The 18,770-nt window shown below is 38.8% G+C and overlaps 1 protein-coding gene across 2 annotated transcripts in view; it reads left to right on the plus strand.

Moving 5' to 3' along the window:
* The window catches only part of LOC111606216 (melanocortin receptor 4-like), a 71,420-nt gene that overhangs the window by 34,504 nt on the left and 18,146 nt on the right, over positions 1 to 18,770 (plus strand). For both annotated transcript variants that reach the window (XR_002751965.1, XM_023326289.1), the window contains one exon: positions 13,708 to 13,846. The gene's annotated coding sequence lies outside the window, so the exon portion shown is untranslated. The remainder of the gene's footprint in view (positions 1 to 13,707; positions 13,847 to 18,770) is intronic.

Here is an 18,770-nt window from a genome sequence, read left to right on the forward strand (position 1 = left end):
CTGGAGGTCTAAGAGGAAGTGTTGGTCTCGCAGCAACTGAAACGGTTTTTGGTTTTTGGGGAGCAGAAAAAGCTCTGAAAGATGCTTTGTGTTTCATGCTGCTGGGCTCCCTGCTGTGCTGCCCTTTCATGGGAACAGTCTTTCATTTTCATACTTTCAAGAGCATTACTAGAGGAGCTGCAGCAGCTTGACTTTCTGCCTTTCGTCAGTTATTATTAACCGAGTTGGGAGATGAATCCGGTTCCATTTCAGTAAATTAATCTGTGCAAAAAGCAACATTTGATGAGAGATTGGTTTAATTAATTTTCTGGCTTTGAATCAGGATGCTGTGGCTTTCATTTGCGAGGTGGAGCCTTTTCTAAGGGCAGCAGTTATTTATACTTAAAGGTTTTAAGGTTGATTAAAAAGAAAAAAAAATGAGAAAACCCCGAGGCGGATTCCTGACTCAGTTGAAGAAAACTTCACTCCCCTCATTTCTAATGGCTTAGAGTCGCAGTAATTTGGGAAACAGTCGTTCTCATACAGTCACGTCCAATTCTGAGAGGATTTTCTCCAGAATGGAGGGTGAGCCTTCATCAGCTAAAGGAAGAGTGACTGACACGAAGCAATCCATTTGTGAATGTTTAATAAGTGAATGGAGAGGCAATCTGCGCTCCAGAAATTGGAACTGTGCAAATGATTGAGTTTTATTAGATCAATGATTTTATTCTGAAACGTAATAAATGAACTCAGGACAGAGTCTAATAAACTTGTTTCTGAGATGTTGATTTTATTCTGATTGGTGCTAATTTTAGCAAATTACTGGTTGTTGTGATTATATATTAGTAAAATATATGAAAAAGAACACTTGCTTTTAAATATGTATGTTTTTGGCCATAACTTGTCGTATGTTAGAAAACAGCAGATTTTTAAGCTGTAAATCTATTACATTATGGTGAAATAAATATTCAGCAATTCACAGTTTTTCAAAATAAACATTTCTAAAGGTACTTTTGATATGAAATTATTCCCAGGTGTTCATAACAATCTACGGTGGAGTGTTAGAAAAAGCTAAATTATGATTTTCTCGTAAGTCACACAAGAATAAAATTGACATAATATGAGATTAAAGTCAAGATTTTGAAAATTGTAACATTATGAAAATAAAGTCATAATTTTTCAGGAATGAGATAATAAAGTAATTTTATGGGAATAGTCATAGTATGACCCTGATCATGACAAATTTACTTTTTTCTTGTCTTTTATTATTTTATTCTTATATCGACTTTATTCTTGTAATTGTATTTTTTTACTTAGTATTGCCTTAATACTCCTTCATAATTTTGTAATTATGTTCTATAAATGAGTTATTTTCATTTTGATCTTCAAGATACCAAAATTTGACATGCGAATCGATACGCTGAGCAGCCAGCCGACGACTTCCAGATGAGCTTTTTGAGGAAAATCTAAAAGTTTCTGACTGTTTGTAGAAATCAGATCATGTCTGGGTGTTTTGGCTTCACCTGGGTCCAACACATCACGTCTATCTGTCCACAGCTTTTCCAATTTAAGGTTAATATGAGAAATAAAATAAGAAATTCTGAACTCCAAAAGTTGAAAATTTTTGTGAGAAAAAATTCTAAAGTTTTGTGCTTACACATGGAAATATTCAAGGACAAAACAAGAAAATTTCTGAGCTCCAAAAGTTGAGCATTTGCAACAAAAAGATCCTAGAAAGTTTTAGGTTAATCTCAGAAATTTCTCACCTTGTTAAGTCAAAAATTTGTGGGGGAAAAAAGGAAGAAAATTTGAGATTTAATCTCAGAAATATTCTTGAAAAAAAAACCTGGAAATAGTTGAACATTTGCAAAAAATAAATAAATAAATAAATAAAACTAAGGAATTTTGACATTTAATCTCAAAAATTTTCTAGAAAAAACTTGAAAGTCGAAAATATCAAGTTTCAAAAGTCAAAAATGATCAACTTTGCATCTCATAAATTTCCAAGTTATTTTCTTGAAAATTTCCGAGATTGAGCTCAAATTTTTTTTCTTGAAAACTTGCAACTTTAGAAGCTCAGAAATTTCCTTGTTTTTTCTAGAAAATTTTGAAGATTAACCTAAAAATTTCTGCAATTTTTGTTGGAAATGTATCTTTCGTCTTAGAAGTTCTTTCATTTTCCCTTTCGGAGCGGCGCCGTTCAGACTGACATCTCTTTGGGAGCGGTTTCATCCAGACTTTGACCAGACGATAATCTCATTAATCAATAATGTCTCAGCCTCGGCTCACAACATGAAAGCTATTACAACAAGTCACATTCTCTTAATTAAATCCGCCCTGAAGCTTCGACGCGAACATCCACGTTAGAGCCGAATGCGTGTTGAGGCGTGGAGGGAAACTCCAAAGCTTCGCCCCGGTGTCTCTCTGCGTCAGCAGAGCAATTAAAGCTAGGCGAGTCAACGAGAGACGCAGGAAAACAAGAACACGATGAGCGTGTCGCCGCCAACTGATGGGTTGGAAGCGTGTTTACGGCGAGCGCAGGCCTTCCGAGGGGCCGCCGCCTCCCAGCCTCCAGCTGCTCATCATAAGACCTAAATCCTTCTAACAAACTTTCCCTCTCAATGTCCCATTTGGTCCGTCAGCGCCGGAGTTCTTTTGATCAGGAAAGGTTTTATCCTGACGGTTGTGTCATCACGTCTACATATCATAAAATCAGCAAATAAGTTGAGTTACTTCAGCAATTCAGTTCTAAAAGTGAAACTCGTTACACTGTTATGCTTTCATTGACAGATTAAGAGTTTTGTCCAAATTAAATTCAAACAGACTTTATTTATCTGAAAGGGATTGTAGCTCCAACCAAAGGTGGGCAGTGCCCAACAATCCCATGTTAGAAGTGAAATAATCTGCCAGTGGAAATAGAATTTTTTCATCAGTATAAAAGAATTATTGACTTTTTTCTTGCTGAAAAAATAATTATGTTAGTTTTGTCTTCTTTCAAGTGTAGTAAAATATTTGCAGCAGAAACTAGACCAAAAATACCTGCTAGGATATCAAGACATGCTAACACTTCCTGGATGACACCAAGCTCTGCTGATCCACCTCATTTGCTATTGATGCTCCTCTTTAAGTCTCCATCTGGTTAGAGAGATGTTGGAGTAGGGGATACGATGGATGGAAGAGACAGTGTGAACTTCCTCCTTCTTCTTTCCTTTTCAACTCCTCTGGGATTCTGGGGGTCAAAGTTCAAGCGTTATTCAGGCCACTGAACTAATCAGCTGCTAGCAGTTGTGAGACCGACACCTTGTTGCCGTGGTTACGCTTCATGACAACTCTCTGAAGTTGGAAACCGATGAGCTGCACGGCATTAAAAACCAGCGCAGCAGAGCCGCTCCAGCATGCGCTATTTTACAATTTTATCAATTATGGAATTAAAAATGTGTTGGGATGATGTCGTCTTTGAGTGACTTTTTGAAAATCTAGCAAATTGTGTGTGTTCTGGTGTAAAGAAGCGTGAGTCGAATTGTTTTCTGAGTGTTGCTGGTCTGTCACGAAGCTGACAGCCGTGTCTGTTCCTCGTCCTGTGAGGACAGCCATGTTCACTGGTTCAGCCCGTGTGGCACAAATGAGATTTTTGACATCTTCACTGATTTATTTTGGGATGTTTTCCTGTCTTAAAAACTCAGTTTTGACAGCTAACATGTAATGATGGAGGATTTGCCAGATTTCATAGAAAATGACGCTCGTTGTTGCTGGCAACAAAGTGAGGCCAAAAGTTTCCAGATGATTTATGTGCAAATTAGTACGTTTCTAATAAATAAACAATAAATTAAGGAGTATTAAATTTAGCAGTCGATGACAAATTAATAAATGTGTATTGAAACCTTTTTCAGTCTCAAATCTATCTATAATCAATAATATTTATTATCAGTCCTCTATTGCATAGTTTATATAAACTGAGCTTTATTTGTAATAAAATATTCTTCACTTATCAATAATAAACCTATTAGATCACTAATATGTATTCAAACTATCATGGTTTTATGAATAAATCAGTAAAGAAAAGAAACATAACAAAATAAACATGAATACCAATAACTTTTTAAGGAGACGTTTGAAGGAAATTCAGAATAAATATTTGGAGTTTTATTAAATATCATGTCAAATTTCAAAATTGAGCGTATTGACCAATTTTTGACGTTTGTCATGACAAATTCCTTAATTTCGTACATTTTCAGCATCGTCAACAATCTAGGAGGAAGACGTTGTTTGTCTTTTAGTTTTAATTCTCTGAAAGTTCCCTCTATTCCCTCGTTGAAGTATGGGAATATAAATAACTTTTTATATTTTCTAATCTGTAAGTAAAGTTGGTGATATTAACTCACTCACTCACTCTTTGGTTGCCTAGCAATACTTTGGTTGCTAGGTAACCATACAAAGTAGCAGTTTCAAGTTGCTCCAACATTCTCAGGCGTACTTCACTCCTTGGAGGTCATATATAGAAGAAAAAAGAGGGTTAAATTTCCGCCAAATTTGTTTTAGATTAATCTCAGAAAATTCCTAGAAAAAAAATGTGAAAATTTCTGAGCTCGAGAATTTTTTAATTTGTTATAAAAATGTCAAATTTTGAGATTAATCTGACATATGCTGTCATAGATAATGCCTAATAACTTCTTAAAAACAAAAAAGACTGAGGAGGCGTGAAAGGTCACATCACGTTTAGCAGTATTTTGGATATTTAAAACAAAAAACGGATCAATTATCAATCAATTTGCTGGAACTCTAAAAATTAAAATGATCAAAGTGGTATTTGTTTTCAGTCCTCTTTTTTTCCACACATTTTTTGCAGGAAATGCACCAGTTTCTCCTGCTGCAAACCCCTTCCGCAGCATGATGCTGCCACCTCCATACTTGACAACTGGTATTGTGTCCTCAGGCTTGAAACCTTTTTCCTCCAAATGAAACGCTGACATTACGGTGGAACAGTCCAACATTAGCTTCATCGACCAACACATGTCTCCAGTGATTAAACGTTTTGTCCCTGCAGGGATTTGCAAACCGTCCTCTGACCTCTGCCGATGCTTTCAGAGTACTGGCTTTTTCACAGAGGGATTTATAAATCATGCAGAAGACTGCTGACCTGACAGTTGTCCAGTTGACAATCATTGACTAGGAGATCAAGCCACTAATGTCACTACTGAAGAAGCAGAGTGATGCTTTGTCAATCTGCAGTGTCAAATGGCAACACTCACTGCTGAAGGCAGTTTAGAGAAACCAGTAAACCCAGTCTCCATGTGTTACCTTCATACAGGATTTAAACCCAAGGCTGCAAGGAAACATTGCCTACAACTGCACCAACATGTAGCCAAACAAATTCATGGAAAGATGAGTTAAAGGGAAAAGTTTTGTAGAACAAGGTGTAATGGTGCGTTCAAACTAAACGTCTGTGAGGGATTAGAGTTTTTCTGTGTTTATTTAGGTTTCTGTGTCAGTTGAGTTTCCCTGTTGTCCTGTTTAACCCTTGATTATCTCCAGCTGTCACTTGTTTCTCCTGATTGTCTTCCTGTGTATTTAAACCCACCTTTGTTCCTTGTCACATCAGTCTTGTCTATCTGTTTTGCTCATGTCTCATGTTTTGACCAGTTGCTACCAGAATCGAGTCTCATCTGTGCTGCCTGAATTTTGGACTTTGGACTTTTGCATTTCTGGATTGATCATTAAATTCACCTTTATTTATTCCAATCTGGGTCCTCAGCGTCTGCCTCACCACCTCACACCGCATTTCATGACGGCGTCCAAAATGCGTCAAGTTCTGCGCATGTGCGCTCTGAATGTAGACGCTTGACATTTTGCTCTACACCTAGCGTTTCAGGCGACTGGTTTACATTCAAAGTCTACGTGGAAGCGCGTTGAGGACACGTCAGACCCGTCAAAATCACTCTAGCGGTTGTTTTCCGTTGCCGGCCTATTTGTCGGGCGTGTCGGAGGCTCCTAACGGTTCAAATCGCGCTGCGCCTGAGATTGTGTTATCCAAGTGAAATATATTGAGGTTTCTGGTTGTGGTCATTTCATTTCATAGTCGTACTAAGAATACAGATTTTAGCTCTTGAAATGCACATCATTTTACAATCTGACAAAATAAACTGCTTCAACATTGGGTAGATACTGTAAAAAAAAAAAAAATCTATTTAGAGTAAAATATGAACCAAAACAACTTTTTCAGTTAAAAACGGTGATTTTACGGAATAGGTAAGGAGGATTTTAAATATGTTAGGTAATGTGCAGCTTTTTGACTTTAAGTTAAGAAAAATCTCAGTTTTTAAGAGTTTTTATCTCCTTTCAGATCTTAGATTTAGTCTGATCTCTCGGCGCTTTGGTTCCTCGCAGCCTGAACAACGTATTTACGCTCATCTGAATTTCACTTTGTCCCTCTGCAGGGTGGGTGATTTGATGAGAAACCGCCGTCCTCCTTTGTGGTGAAATCAGAATAATGTTGGACAGGAGACATTTCACCAGGCAGAGACAAACCAAAAGCAACGCTGCACTGGTTGGTTGGTGTCTGTCTGAAGGCGGGCGTGTGTGTGTGGGTGTGTGTGTGTGGGGGGGCGGGGGTGTGTGTGTAATGAATACTGAATGCTGAATTACCCTCGGGAGTTGGAAACACTCACACCACTCAGAACCAGAACATGCTTTGTGGGCTCCTAATGGTGGAACAAATACGAGCTCAGATATTTAATTTAAACCGACCGACAGTGACTCGTGGGTGTGTGTGCAGAAGTTTTATAATTTCTTGCTAATAAATTGCACTAAACACATTTTTCTTTTTAATTTGTGTTGATATTAGCAGGTTGCGACTTCAGTAGATTCTCATTTTTCTTGATGGAATGGCTGTTTCGCACTTTATTAGCCCAAACTTATTGGAAATCTTTCTGCTAACCAACCATGTCTGCAGAGACAAACAGATTCTCTTCTGCCCTCTAGTGGCAGCAGACAGGTAGCGCTGTTAAAAACAGGTTTCTTCTATTTTTGCTTTTTATTCCAGGAAATCAAACTAATCTTAATACCAGACAACAATAAATACAAAAAGCAATGCTAAATATATTATTTCATGTTTATTTATATCCTAACTGCTACTGGTGACAACTGGGAATACATTTTTCCATTGTTGGGAATTTCCAAACTGATAGACGCCACAGTTCAAAAAATTATTTTAGTCTAGTTTCCAGTATGAATATCTTAATTTACTTGAAATAAGACAAAATGTATTTACAAGTAACTTTTCAGCAAGATAAAGAGCTTGTTTTAAGTCAATAATTCCTTAATATTGATGAAAAAGAACAAGTTTCTCTGGCAGATTATTTAATTTAAAATATGGGAAATATGTCTTGTCAAAAGTTTCATAATCTGCCAGTGAAACTAGAACTTTTTCACCAATATTTAGGAATTATTGATGTAAAATAAGCTCTTGATCTTGCTGAAAAGTTACTTGTAAATAAAATTTTGTCATATTTCAACTGTACTGAGATATCTGAGTTGATTCTATGTTGCATTGTGTTTCTGTGTTTGATATGATGTAAAGCACTTTGAAATGCCTTGATGCTGAAATGTGCTATACAAATAAAATTTGATTGACTTGCACTATAAACTAGACAAAAATACTTGGCAAGATTTTGTGTTTTTGCAGTGCAGTGATCGGTTTCTCACCTGTTGTTTGGGGCGTGATGCGGTGGTTTTTCAGCTCTATTTAAATAACTTTCTTGACTGAATAACATCTGGGTGTTGCTGCTTTTCCAAAAAACGTAGCAAGTTGTAGTTAATTCATAATTTAAGAAAGTAATTTAATACCTTTCCTGTCTTTGTACTTGAAAACAGCTCTTTTTATTTACCCAAGTTACGATGAACTGAGAAAAACATCTGTTTCTGTCACTTTCGGTCTGTTGTGGAAATCTCCTGCAATCTTGTAATTTCCATAAGTGCTTTTCCTGCTTAAGATTGATGTGCACGCATGTAGACAGCATGAAAAATAGACGTGTTCGTTGTTGACGAGATGCAGGACAAGAGAAGGTGATTTCCTTTTCATGTCTACAGCAGGCATGAATCCTGCATGAGGCGCTTTACGGAGTGAGAGCAGAAGAAGACGTAAAAACGTGGCGCTGATCTCAGATTCACTGTGGTGAGTTTCTGATATCGCAGATGGACGTTTTGATTCATCCGCCTGCTGTAGATTCAGTAGAAACAGCACAGCTCTACTCTTTTTAGGCTGTTTAGGAATAATAAAGCAGCAGATGCTAAAGTAGTTCCTCCTCGGTGCCATCTTGTTGGAGGAAAAGCAATAAGTGCGGAAGCAGCCCACTCCACTCAATGCCACCTGAATAAGTGATGCTGCAGAAGGACTCTGAAGTGGAAACAGACAGGAAGCTGCCATTCTGTTACCGAAAACAAGCCAGTGAACTCATCATCAATAAGTTGGTGGAAAAACTCTGCTTTTTCACATTTCAGCTGCTCCAGTATGAAATATTTCCAGGAAAGACACTAAGTCAGGGCATACAGTACCAGATTTATTCTTTTTTTTTTTTTTTAGCTTTTCTGTCCCACACTGCAAAAACACAAAATCTCACCAAGCACTTTTTGATAGTTTCTACTGCAAATATCTCAGTACACTTGAAATAAGACAAAACTAACTTTTAGATAAACTTTCAACAAGATAAAGGTTCTTAATTTAAGTCAATCATGTATTAATATTGACAAAAAAAAATACTAGTTGCATTGGCAGATTGTTTTACTTATAACAAATGAAAATTATCTTGTTAGAAATAAATTTATCTGCCAATGGAACTAGAGCAATATTTAAAATCCTGCCAATGTCAACAACACAAAGTGTAAACTTAAAAAAGTGTGGTGGAAGAATGAAAACAGCTCAATCTTTCTTGTATATTTTTTAAAACGTGTCTCAAATTAATTAACACAACCTCAATGTGCTTCATGTTTAAAAAATAAACTACATTTACTTGTAAAAGTTGGTTTATTTACAGAAACGGAGCGGTGCAGTTCTGATCTCATCCACCAGATGGAGCTCTATTTTCACATGAGTACAGTTTCATCTGAGACCATAACAGATTAACATTTTCACAAATGTTTGACTGAAATCAAATGGAAAGAAGTGAAGAAATGTTTTATTTTCTGTTAAATGTTGAACAAGAATTCAACTAAATTAAAACATTTTAATTTTAGCAACTCAGAGGAAATAGCATTTTACCTTTAAATAGGTTAGAAAATAGAATTTTTTCTTTGATTGTTTACCTTGAAATATTCATAACTGGTATACTTGAGTGGTGAATAGATTTTTTAGGTGAGCTGGGAGAGTTTTTAGCTTCTTATTTCTTTAAAAACCAAGACGTAGATGTTGTGATGATGTCCTCAGAAGCTTCCTACACGCCGCCCGCCCACACGCTGACCGCTGTGGCGTTAACCTGACACACCTCAGGACGGGCTGACGATGTGTTCAGGGACCTCTGCTGTTTGGGATCAGCTCATTAGGCTGCAGGGTTCCTGATTAGTCTTACGGTGTTGTGCTGTTGAAAGGCCTCGTTTTTAACCCTGAGGAATGAGCTGGCCTGTAATTAACCTTCTGCTAAATGTCACTGTGGGCGTTTTAAAGCTTTAGGAGGGAAAGTGGCAGCTTTCAGGTAGTCCAGTGAAGAAATGGAGTCTTTCGCTGAGTCCACTTAAATTTATTAAAGGAGACCTGTGATTCAAAATGTACATTTTGCTCGTTTTGTTCTTCCATTTGTGTTTCTGTTGCTTCTAAAAACAAACAATGCACTTAAAAAACCTACCCAGCAGTTTTTGCCAATAAGTTCATGTCTTTTGGTGCCTTGAAAATGAGCCAATTTTAAACCTCACAATTTTTAAGACACACTCAATTGGCACTGTGCCGTTGCCTAGCAACCCCAGCAAAGCCCAGCCACTTTAACTCGGCTTGGGTTGCTAGCTAAAGAATGTTTTGTCAGCTGCAAAATGGCTGCTGGAAATGACAAGTGTTTTGCTGTTTACTTATCATCCAGAAACCACTTCTTGTTGGTTGTGCAGGAGGATCCCTGTCTGCTTTTCGAAGATGTACTATTACGCATCTGTTTTCAGCCATTTTCACTCGAGTGTAAATGTTGCGTTTACACTTACACCAACTCATTGACTATGCGTTCTGTCTGCTTTCAATAAGTCCTTAAAATTAAATAATTTTGAACATATTTCCACATTAATCAGACCTTCCATGATTTCAGGATTGATTTTGTAATGTTTTTCACAATCCATGTCACAAATTTAGAAATATTTGCAAACAATTTAGCAATATTTGTACTTTTGCATAATGGCAAATGTAATTTTTGTAACTCTCCATGTCAATTACAGACGATAACTTGACTTCAAGTACAGCAGTGTAGTAGAAGTAAGAAATACTGCCACCATTTTTGAGGAAGATTTGCACAAAAATTGTAAGAATCTGTTCATTTGAGGTGAATTTCTGCGATTGTGGAATTACAGAAAACTTGACAGACTAATGAGGCAGCAATGTAGTAGAAGTAGGAAATACTGCCACTTGCAGGTGGGAAGCAGTGGAGTTAGCATGACTTAAACTTTACGTTTTGACCATTTTTGTGGAATATTTGCAGGAAAAAATTCGCCGATCTCCTGATTTAACATAAATTTCCTGAATTCATTAACAACTGGAGGGACTTATTGATGTAACTTGACAGTAAACAAGTAAAATCTGATTTTATTTGATTGATAAAATAATATTAGAGCACACAACTGGGCCACATTAAAATCTGCGGCGGACCGGATTTGGCCCCTGGGCTTTGAGTTTGACACATATTTAAAGACTGTTGCTATATGACAGCCTCATGACCATCATCACATGCTAACAGTTCAATATTCGGGTAGCAGATGCAATATTTCACAGTAACATAACCAAAACCTACTCACATTGCACTAAAAACCAATTCCATTTATTCACAAAACCAAAAACCACAATTGAACAAAAACCTAGCAGATTCTCACACTAATCCAAAAATCTCATCTTTCTAGTCAAAATACAATCTTGAACAAAGATTGGGTCAACCAACATCAAAAACTGAAATACTCCCTTACTCCTCTACAATACTGTAACATCTACACTCTAAAATCAAATCCAAAGCCACCAACCAGGCCACCAAATCAAAAATAAACTCTAAATCCAACCAGTTTGCTTTATTAGTGTACTACTCCTTTCACATAGAGCGTCTTCTTTTCTTAATGTCTAAACACGATACAGGAAAAAAAATGCAAACATGCGTTTTCAGTGTTCCTCTTTCCTGCCACAAAAGCAGACAAGTTATCTACTTTCAGCTTCCACGCCATTATGACTCCCCACAACTTTATTTTCTGCAAAAGACAAGATTTGGGGTCACAATTTAAATTTGAGGAATACTGATGACTGTGAACATCCCTTCAGTTTCTCGATCTTTGACCCGTCTGTCAAGTAGTCAGTGAGTCCGACTCCTGTGACTTTATCCGTCAGGATTCTCTCGGGCTTCTGTTTTACCAATGGTAGGTAAAACACTGGGGAAATAAACTACCGATTCCTTATAGTCGTTGTTATTTTCGATCAGATTGGGATCTCTTTTTCTCGCTCTCCGTGTCGGCTACGCCACACATGGACTGTGTAGCGTAGTCCATGTGTAAAAATTCTTAAAATTAAAGGCAACATTGCGTCTTTTTAGAAGTTAAGCTGACATTGCAGGATGTGAAAGTTGGACTCCATAATGAAGTGCTGCTGATGCCTCATTTCTCAATAGCTTAACCCTGGAATGACCTTTGTTAGAGGCATAACAGTAGCAGGTTTACTCCAACCACCAAATTCGTTTCTGTACTCGCATCACGAGTGCAAAGCACGTTGAGATGCCGTTACCTTAGAGGATGACTGCTGAATGGTTAATGCCAAGAACACTGTAAGGAGAAAACTGGTGAAACAACCTTAGAAGAAAGAAGCAGTGGTGCTGCTCACTGAAAATGGAAAACATAACTTACAGCAAGTGAAAACTTCAATACCTCAAAAGAAAATCAAACTGCAAAATCTTAAAGTTATTACAAAGTTCCTCTTCAGAAATTAAAAAATCCAGGGTGGCACCCAGTATCTTAACGTCCCTGATTGGTACATGTGGACGAAGGTACGTCCAACTCGTTGCAGGAATGTTGGCGTCTCTTCTGGGATTTTGTTTTCTATATGGGGGACCTCCTTGGATTCTTCTGCCACCCTGGATTGTATATTTTCCGTCTTTAGTTTTAATGCCTCAATTTCTCTCTTAAGCTCTCTGTTTTCTGTTTGACGCCACTTTAGTTGTTTAGATTTTTCATTTAATAAATTATCAAAATCCTTGTTTAATTCAATCTCTGTCTGTTTCAGTTGTGCATTTCGCTTTACGATTGCGTCATGTTTCCATCTAAGCTTGTAGATATTTTCTCTTTCTTTGTCCAGGTCTGAGTTCAATGATCTAATCTTGTCCTTGTAGAATTCATTGATGTTATTAAGAACATTCTGCTCAGCTTGGTAATTGTCTGCATTGTTAGAATTTAGCTGTTCTAGTTTTTTCCTGAGTTTTTCAACTTTCCTTTGAAGCTGCGCCTGTTCTTCCTGCAGCTTGATGAATTTCTTCTCCAAACTCAGATTTGGAGTCGACAATAAACTCTTTCCTTCCATTGTAACTTTTCTTTCAAATCTTAAACTGCAAATGAATTTCTCTGTGGAATCTGAGAATACAAAGACAGTCGCCTGTGATGTCACAGACAGGATGAGTGACATCACTGTTTGACATCAAAGCCACAATAAGTCTGTTGGGTGAGGGGGGGGAGAGGGGGGGGATGTTTTTTTTAACTTTATTCGCAGACACACTGTATAACGACAGAGTTATGCCTCATTTGTTCTGCCTCAAGAAAAAGCAAATACAGATAAATATATTCAAGAAAAAGAAAAAGCTAAGGGTTCATTTAAAACAATAGAGATTTCAATTGTTTTAATAGCTATTTTTTGTCTTTGATAGTCTGGATATAAAACTTAACTTCATTGTAAAATGCAGCAAGTTGAGCTTTTAGTGAGGCCAAGTAAGACATCTTCCCATAACAGCATAAATTGTGCTTCTACATTGTTGTGGATAAAGTCACATGTAACTAAACAAATGTTATTACTTCAGTGTAAAAACATTAAATTAAATTATTTCTATGGCAATGCTGCCTAATGACAATGGCTATTTATAGAACTTGCTCTGCGGGCGACTGACAAGGTCCCTTGGGCCACCGGGGGCCCACGGGCCCCGTGTTGGTGACCCCTGCTTTATAGTATGCAGACATATTTTTCATTTTTTAATAAGTAGTGACAAAATTAACTGAAACTGAGTTTGAATTTTCACTGTAAGATGACCAGAAATAAATGTTTTCTTTTTGATCTGTCGCATAAATAACAATAAAAAAAAATTGTAATTTGGAATTTAATTGAAAACAAAATAAATACAGAGATGTTAAAAACTGGTCTGAAATGAGAGCTTCTGATTTTGTTTCACACCAATTTCTATGTTTGAAATGTCTGGATCAATGTTGAGGTTTCAGATCTGCCTGAAGTGATAAACTTCTCCTGGATACTGGAAAGAAAACTTGTTAATTTGGACAAGTAGACTAAATATTTCTGCTCACGCTCTCTTTCAGCTGGCCATGACTCATCCCAGTCACCACCTCAACTTTGGCATGAATCCCGATCACGCCCGCAACTCGCTGTCCAACTGTGGCATCCGCCAACCGAAATACGGCGACAGGAAGGTCCACCACATGTACATGAGGAAAAAAGGTGGGCTTTACCTAATTTATGGTTGAAACCAAATCTACAAAATCTGAAAAGATAACATTTTCTCTTTTGTCTGACAATAAATAATTAACTAGATAATTCTTATGTGTTTTAGGTCAATGATGGGCAATAAAATTGTCTGTATTATGAGAGAAAACCTTCTTTTAAAGTTCAGATGATTATATATATATATATATATATATATATATATATATATATATATATATATATATATTATATACTAATAGGCTATTAGCAGAGGAGCCAAACACCAACTCCTCGTAGACCGCACAGTTGCCCGAGACTGCAAAACCCGACACACCAACCTGTGCATGGCTTGGATTGATTACAAGAAAGCCTATGACTCAATGCCGCATACTTGGATCATTGAATGCTTAGAGATGTATAACATCAACAGGACTCTGAGAGCCTTCATTGCAAACTCGATGAGGCTGTGGAAAACCACCCTTGAAGCCAACTGCAAACCACTTGCACAAGTGTCCATCAAATGTGGCATATACCAAGGAGATGCTCTGTCCCCGCTACTGTTCTGCATAGGCCTGAACCCCCTCAGCCAAATTATCAACAAGACTGGCTACGGATACCGACTCAAAAATGGGCCAACATCAGTCACCTTCTCTACATGGATGACATCAAGCTGTATGCCAAGAGTGAGCGAGACATTGACTCACTGATCCACACCACCAGGATCTACAGCACGGACATTGGGATGTCATTCGGACTAGAGAAGTGTGGTCGGCTGATCACCAAGAGGGGGAAGGTCATCCGCACAGAAGGGGTCTCACTCCCAGAAGGAACAATAGCAGACATAGAGGACAGTTACAAGTACCTAGGTATACCACAAGCAAATGGCAACCTCGATGAGGTCACAAGGAGAGGAGCCACAGCTAAATACCTCCAACGAATAAGGCAAGTCCTGAGAAGCCAGCTCAATGGCAAGAACAAAATCCGTGCGATAAACAGCTATGCCCTGCCAGTAATCAGATACCCTGCTGGAATAATTAGCTGGCCAAAGGAGGAGATAAAAGCCACTGATATTAAGACTAGAAAACTACTAACAATGCATGGAGGGTTCCATCCCAAATCCAGCACCCTGAGACTGTACACGAGCCGCAAGGAAGGAGGCAGAGGACTAGTGAGTGTGAGAACCACAGTCCAGGACGAAACAACTAAGATCCATAAATACATCAGGGACAAAGCCTCAACAGACAATGTGCTCAGTGAATATCTCAGACAACAGGGAACGGAGGTTGAGGTGCCAGAGATACCATCATGGCAGGACAAGCCCCTACATGGGATGTACCACCAGCAAATAACCCAAGTGGCTGATATCAGTAAATCCTACCAATGGCTGGAAAAAGCTGGACTCAAGGACAGCACAGAGGCCCTCATCCTGGCCGCCCAGGAACAGGCCCTAAACACCAGAGCAATAGAGGCCCAGATCTACCACACCAGACAAGACCCAAGGTGTAGGTTGTACAAGGAGGCCCCTGAGACAGTCCAGCACATAACAGCAGGGTGCAAGATACTGGCAGGGAAAGCGTACATGGAACGACATAACCAAGTTGCAGGCATAGTGTACAGAAACATCTGTGCAGAATATGGACTGGAAACCCCGAGATCAAAGTGGGAAAAAACCCCAAAGGTGGCGGAGAACGCCAGAGCTAAGATCCTGTGGGACTTCCAGATCCAGACAGACAAAATGGTAATGGCGAACCAACCAGACATTGTCGTAGTTGATAAACAACAGAGGAAAGCCGTTGTGGTAGATGTAGCAATACCAAGCGACTGCAACATCAGGAAAAAGGAGCACGAGAAACTAGAGAAATACCAGGGCCTCAGGGAGGAACTGGAGAGGGCCTGGAAGGTGAAGACCACAGTGGTGCCTGTGGTCATCGGGGCCCTCGGGGCAGTCACCCCCAAACTGGACCAATGGCTACAACAGATCCCAGGAACAACATCAGACATCTCAGTCCAGAAATGTGCAGTCCTTGGCACAGCCAAGATACTGCGCAGAACCCTCAAGCTCCCAGGCCTCTGGTAGAGGACCCGAGCTCAGAGGATAAGAACCACCCGCGGTGGGTGAGAAGGGAATTTTATATATATATATATATATATATATATATATATATATATATATATATATATATATATATATATATATGTAGCACCCCACTGCTCCGTCCGCTGGTAACTGGGACAAGAACTTAAACTCACTGGTGGGGTGGCTATTTGGGTTCGAATAGTTCTGGTAGATACCATGCAGGTTTACCAATACTGTGTAATTCCTTACTCTTCCAATTATCCTCCACTCCTATGATGTAACACAAACTACTCCAGACAACCAGCTACCTGAACAGTTTCTTTTAATAAGAGCCTAAGAAAAATAAAACCTTAGCTCCACAAATCCCCAAAACAATCAAAAACTTAAACATAGAACAAGGTTATCAATTCCCTCACCACAAATGTTTCCCAAAACAAAATAAAGTCGATAAGGCACTTTTTCTTTCAGGCCCTTATGTTTCACTCACTTTACCTTTGTGATTTTTAAGAAAACCCCTCACTGTTAACTATTGCTTTACTACAACCGGAATTCAATTTTTGTTACCAATAGAACTCCATACATGTACAGAAAATTTACAGTTCAAAATCACAATATCACACATGGGCCCATACTCTCTCACACACACACACACACACACACACACACACACACACACACACACACACACACACACACACACACACACACACACTGTCCGGTACCGATTTAAGGTTTCGTTGCAGGCCTGGTGAAGCTAGAGATCGATGTCGCTTTGACGATCCTCTTCTCCGTTTAAACAACGAACCAACTCCGACCTGCTCGCTCAGCCGACGTCCTCTCCGTCAAGGATGCTTCGGGAGTCCAACTTCCTTTAAAACTCCGCCACCCGAGTTGCAGGACTGCTCCTCCGTCGCGCTGAAATCAGTGTCGCCATGTCCCTCTCGCCACCTCGGATCAGCCGCAGTTCTCCTTGATTCAGCCGCAGTTTTCCTTCGTGCTTTTCACTGCAGAATTCTTCCGCAGATATCCCACAGCCCGGGTGCAGGATTATTTGTGCAGAACGAACCCTAACAATCCAGTTCCTTCTCCCATCTCAACCTCAGCAAACATTAGCAGCGGTCACCATTAGCTTCTTCTTCTTCTCTCCCTCGCGCTCTTCTCCTTTCTTCTTCCCATGATCCCATTGTTCAGTTCTCTTTTCTCTCTGTTGAGTTCACTTGTCCCTCGTTAACCTAAACTACTTTCGTAGGTAGGATATTCAATATAGTCTTTAAACAAATGGGATGATTAATCAAACAATACACTTATGTAAATACACAAGTCACCTCCAGAAAAGTTTTGGCTTTCTGTTTTTTCCATCATGTATATAATCACTCAGATTAAAAATGTACAAAAACAATACACATTTCTCACTTATCCTTTTTTTTTTTTACTTAACCAACCTCGTAAATATTTTGTAAATATTACAGGCCTTAAGTGCATGGTTTTTAACCAGGGGCTACATATATAAGACCCAAGGTGTAGGTTGTGCAAGGAGGCCCCTGAGACAGTCCAGCACATAACAGCAGGGTGCAAGATACTGGCAGGGAAAGCGTACATGGAGTCCTGGAAAGCATCATCGGTTGTTGGCAAGCGCTGCTAATCCGCCTCTTTTGCTTTTGCTTTAGCTCTATGTCGATGTTTCAACTTCCTCCTTTTCTCTCCATTCAACTCTGATTTGAGTTCACAGTTAAGGTTTTTTCTTTTGAGATAATAAACAGCTGCTCCCAGTTTTACAAAAAATACCTTGTTACCACAATTAAACATCATCTAGCAACTGATCTGTCTAAAAGGAAAAATAGAAAAAGGGAAGAACTGCCCAAGCAATTTGAAGAAAAATCTAGAAAACAAATGAATAAGAGTTGCTAAAGTTTGAAATACAAATACTCAAGTAAAATTAAAATTTCATAGACTTTTTTTATTTAAAAAATAATAATTTTTCAGTTGCTCCTGCCTCCTGTTTACCATGAATGTCTGTTTTTCTTGGCAATTTAAATGCTCTTTTTTCTCTGTCTCTTTAAAACAAATCGCCTGAGATTTGTAACGTTTGTGATTGTGAACGCACATTATCTTGGATTTTACTCGACCTTGTGGGGGAAAAGTCTTCAGAAAATCTGTCCGTTCGTTCCCGTGGAGGACGCGCTGTGACAACAGCGACTCGCTGAATTACCCTGGTACCTTGACTGGCTGCTCATGTCAGGTTTCCATGGCAACACAGGTTGAAGAGTTGATTGAGAACGGGCAGAAGAGAAGCAGATGATGTCTGTCTTCATTGAGTCACTCACCTCAAATTAGAAAATGCCGCATGAGATGGGAAACGTTCTGAGGAGATGAAGATGTTTATGAATGCGACTCAAATTGATGAGACTTTGATTGAACTTTTGTTATGCAGCAAATTGTCCTGCAGCTTCCCCTCCTCCTGCAGCTGCTCACCACTTCCACCTCCCTGCACAAGAAACCAAAGTGGGGGCCGACCTGCCCGAAAACCCTGAAAGCAAAGCCGATAATTCAAAAATAGTCTGGATGTTTATTCTGTCTTTAACTGGGTTAGCTGAGCTGAGCTCTCACATCCCTGTGATTAGAGGATTTGATTTAAAGCGTTGAATAAAAGGAAACAGTTTCATAAGAAGCCAAATTAAACTGAAAAGATGTAAAGATGTTTCTGGATTGTCAAAAGCAGCGATCCACTAAAGATAAAGTTTGTTCATGCTTGGCCTGAATATCAAGATTCCCTTTTCCCTGCTGCTTCACAGAGCCTCAGTGATGATCATGGATTTTATACATCATAATGTTCTGTCTTCGCTGCATGGTGCCAAAGATGTG

Source organism: Xiphophorus maculatus, chromosome 21 (genome assembly GCF_002775205.1).
Source record: "Xiphophorus maculatus strain JP 163 A chromosome 21, X_maculatus-5.0-male, whole genome shotgun sequence".
NCBI lineage: Eukaryota > Metazoa > Chordata > Actinopteri > Cyprinodontiformes > Poeciliidae > Xiphophorus > Xiphophorus maculatus.